Source organism: Neophocaena asiaeorientalis, unplaced genomic scaffold, assembly GCF_003031525.2.
Source record: "Neophocaena asiaeorientalis asiaeorientalis breed wild unplaced genomic scaffold, Neophocaena_asiaeorientalis_V1.1 scaffold39, whole genome shotgun sequence".
Lineage (NCBI taxonomy): Eukaryota > Metazoa > Chordata > Mammalia > Artiodactyla > Phocoenidae > Neophocaena > Neophocaena asiaeorientalis.
Genome location: NW_020175670.1, coordinates 828,037 through 832,669, shown reverse-complemented (window position 1 = coordinate 832,669; position 4,633 = coordinate 828,037). Strand labels below are relative to the sequence as shown.

Sequence of the window (4,633 nt, the reverse complement as noted above, 5' to 3'; positions counted from 1 at the left end):
CTGCCAAAGACATCTGACCCTAGGGTTAGTAACTAGTGTAAATTTCAGGGACTGGCTTAAAAATGACTCATGTGCCAGATTCCCTGTTGAAAAAAGCATTATAAAAAAACATTTACTCCAGAACAACGTGAAGAAAACAACTATGGAGACTATAAACAGATTTATTCTCACAACAAATATAATTATTAGTCCTTGGTATCAATATATATTAATCATAATTATTCACACATTTGTATATTGTGATGAATATAAGCACAGAAATGTAGTTTATTTTAAAAGAATCCAATGCAGACGGTAAATTTAGTCACTGCAAAGGGGCTCTGATTTATAAATTTAAAATGTCAAGATATAAACTAAAACAAAAATGAAATAAAACAAAAGAAAAAGTAACTAAAGATGAAGTTATTTCTCAAACAGGAATAGGCAGTATACCAGAATCTATTTTCAGTCTTTCAGAAAATAAATTGGTGAAACCAAAAGTTCAATATGAGGAAATGCCTTTTCACAAATTTAAGAACACTTGATTAAAGGAAAAAGAAAACCCCTATCTGTACATGAAGGAGTCCACCTACTGGACAGAACTGTTAACCGGTATGGAAAACAATATCACAAGCAGGTGTTTTATACTGTAGGCAGAAATTTTCTCAGCAACATGAAAATATAATTGGCTTTTTAAAAAACAATTAGCAGAGGCCTGGCCTGCGGCCGCCAAGACCAAACAAGCGGCAGGGCGGGAGGCGTGGACTGCGGAGAAGGGGCTCGCTCCCGGCAGCATGTGTTCCTAGTCCCAGAGTATTTAAAAGATGCTTCAAAGAAGATGAAAAGTGGGCTTATGTTTGTAAAACTGGTTAACCCATGTTCAGGGGAAGGAGCCATTTACTTGTTCAATATGTGTCTACCGCAGCTGTTTGAAATAAAAGTTTTCAAGGAAAAAAAAACATTCTTGGTTTATAAATGAATCAGTTCAATCAAGAGTTCTTCTTAAAAAAAAAAAAAAAGAAAAAAAGAAAAAGAGTTCTTCTTCACTTTGCCACACCCATGGACCCTCTGTTTCTGCTTCTCCACTACCTTATAAAGGCTGATAGAGAGGGAAAGTTTCAGCCCCTGGATCAAGTTGTGATGGATGACACGTTTCTGAATTGCATCTTGTTGCTGAAACTTCCTGAACTTAAGAAGTTACTTCGACATGTGACAGAGGAGAAAGAAATAGACAAGAAGAAATATTACAAGTACAGCAAAGAGAAGACATTAAAATGGCTGGAAAAAAAGGTTAATCAGACTATGGCAGCATTAAAAACCAATAGTGTAAATGTCGGTGCCCGGGTACAGTCTACTGCATTTTTCTCTGGTGACCGGGTTTCCAGTGACAAGGAAGAGGATTATATTCATTATGCCCATGGTCTGATATCTGATTACATCCCTAAAAGAATTAAGTGATGACTTATCTAAATATTTAAAGCTTCCAGAACCTCCAGCTTCAGTGCCAAACCCTCCATCAAAGAAAGTAATCAGATGAGCCCATAGAAGCAAAAGAAGATTACACTAAGTTTAACACTAAAGATTTGAAGACTGTAAAGAAAAATAGCAAAATGACTGCAGCTCAGAAGGCTTTGGCTAAAGTTGACAAGAGTGGAATGAAAAGTATTGATTCCTTTTTTGGTGCAAAACATGTTTAAAAAAATTGGAAAGATTTGAAACACTGAAAATTAAATCGAGCAAAAATGTTTGCCTTCTACATGTCCCATTTTCATCCTTCCTCCATTCCACTGTACTTCCTAACCCTTAATTACCACCTTTTGAAAAAAAAGTAGGAAGGGGGCAATTTTCAGATTCACTTGAACATTTCTTTGTGTTTGATGTTTGTGTTTCCTGAACAAAATATGGGAAAGTAATTGTGTAACTTCATGGCTTGTGGCCTTTGGAGTTTTGTTTGACATCATGAAAAGTAATCAAATGAATAGAATTAACCTCTAACATCACAATTTCCTCAATAAACTGATGTGTGACCAAAAAAAAAAAAAAATTAGCATTACAATTCTAGCAAGAGGCAGGAACCATTAAGTGTACCTCAGTCTAGGAGGGTTTAATATATATCAAACCGAAAGGAAGGAAGGAAAGGAGAGAGGAAGGGAGGGAGGGAAGCAGTGAATCTCATCTCTTCTTTCTAGACTCTTCATGTTTCATTGTGTTCATTTTTTGCTGAGAAGCATTTTAGGGCATAGATTTTCATGTGCATTTTCCATAGGAAGATACTATGTCCTCCAAGCCCAAGGGTATTAGGGGAAAAAAAAAAAGTAATAGGTGCTAAAAAAAGAAAAGATTGTCTTATGTCCTTTATCTATACACTGCCTGCCACCCAGGACTCAGAGGTTTCATCTAATTATATATGTAAAACTACTTTACAAAATAAATATCTCATAAAGATATAAGACAACTGAGTCACAAATGAGTCTTGTTTGACAATTCATACCAAGCAGGCAAGCAGTCTTACTTCCTGATTCCTCCCTAATTACCTCACAGGAGCAGAGTTAGCCTCTGCACCCTAGAGGCAGATTGAAGAATAAAAACTTAGCCTGGTCCAGGGATTCTTTGCCACCTCCTGGACATGCCTCACTCCTGTTTGGAACTATTAAATCAGGCCAGAACCAGTAGTCTGCCAACCCTTGCGGAAGGCATCGATGTTCCAAAACGGAAGGCCCGCTTGCTGTGCTGACACCACTCTTAATGACTCTTAAAATGACTCTTAAAAACACCTGGAGAACAACATTTCACAGTGACAATCAGAGCTTTCCTGACAAGCAATAACTCACATGCTGGGTACTGTGCATTAGGAGCACAATGGGAGTAGCAAAGTGGTGTCCCTTAGAAGGGGCCATAAGAGCTCATCGCTTTCCTTTGAGGCAAACACTTCGGTATCTCAGAGGGGTGCCCTCAGGTATTAGACACTGCATTCCACCAAGACTTCGATGAATTCTTTTAGGATGACAGGAAATAAGCCACATTTAAATCCTGGTCTATTTCCAGCTTGTTAATGCCAATTTATGAATTTAAGTGTTTTCTAAAAATAATAGATTTAATTCAAATCACCAAAGTAATACATAACAAGTCAAGTAGCAGTGATGGACAGGTTACTATATTTACAAAGATGACAGATCACTATATTTCTTCTTGAATGATTATATTGCAGTGATGTACTTCCCTATTCATCTCTTGTATATACTTTCTCCAATTCCCAATTCTCTCTCTTCCCCTAATCTCCACCCTAGATACAACTAATACCACAAAGCAAGCACCAAAAGATATTTTAAAGTAAGTGGACAGCCACTTATCTGCACTTTCTAGTGTTCCTATAATGATCATATATTAATTAATTAATATATGATAGAACTAGTTCCATTTGGTAGAACTAGTTCAGCCACCCTTATAATAAGTCCCCAAGTTTCCATCATCCACTATGTCTATTACCTACATTCCCTCTGGCTAGGACTTAACATCTTCTTTCTTAGGTCTGGCCTTAGACCTGCCATTTGCTCCCTGGATTTAGCTTCCGTCACAAAACAGTCTTAGCATGCAACTCTTCCCCATATCCACCAAGCCTGACATCACAACACTACTTGACTCTTCTTCAAGTCAGGGACACTCTCACATACTTTACTCTCTTGTTTTCACTGACTGAATTCTGTTTTCCAATATTGTTCCAACATGTCTGAGCAGGCTTCCACTGTATTATCTCTCAGAGAGGGAGAGAGCCTAGATAGATATAACAAAAAGGACAAACATACATTCAGCACAGGGTAATGGTAACATGGAAAGAGGGAAGTCTAATTTCACGTGAAAGGAATGCCTCCTGAGGAGTAGTTCACAATGAGGACAGAAAGTCAAAGCCCCTCATTTCTTTAATAAGATTATTAGGACAGGAACAAAGGGCTCTGAATAAAAATAGTGCTCAGTAAATATTATTGGCTTACTCCAACTGTGTAAACATGCATGCGTGCGCACACACATACACACACACACACACACACACACATAAACAAACAAACTAAAGTGAAACTAATAAGAAATGCATCAAAATTAACCATGGTTGCCGCAACTAGGGTGCCTGGCAGACACTTGTGGGGGACCCTGACACCCAAGGAAATGGGAAGAACCCCCAAGCGAACCAGTAGAATGTGGGGGAACTGAAGGGGGAGAAGAAGTGGAGGCCGGACAGGACCAGGGCCCCTGAGCAGTGGCTGAGAGGGGAGAGGGGTTCCCACACCTGGAGGGGCCCTCGGGGGCTCAGATCAGGGAGGAAGCGGGCCCAGTGTTTCCCCTGTCCAATCGGCCAGGGAAGTCTGCCCCGCTCTCGGGCTGGGTCCTATGCCCTCATGGTTCCCCTCCAGGCTGGGTTGATCCTGAGGGTGCAGAAGGGGGGCCAGAATAGAATAGGAGAGGCAGGCGGGGGGAGTGGGAAAGGAGCAGAGGGCATTTGCCCCACCCACTCGGGCATGGGGAGCCTGCTGAGCTCCCAGGCTGGTCCCCTGCCCTCCAAAGCCCCCCTACAGGCCATGTGGGTCCTGGGGGCATAGGGGTGAAGCCCGCAAGATCAGGAGAGGCAAGCGGGAGGAGTCCTCCAGGACTGGAGGAGCAG

The 4,633-nt window shown here is 40.7% G+C and overlaps 1 pseudogene; it reads left to right on the top strand.

Moving 5' to 3' along the window:
* Positions 1–718: 718 nt before the first annotated feature.
* On the top strand, positions 719–1,676 carry LOC112390688 (ribonuclease H2 subunit B-like; annotated as a pseudogene).
* Positions 1,677–4,633: the final 2,957 nt, after the last annotated feature.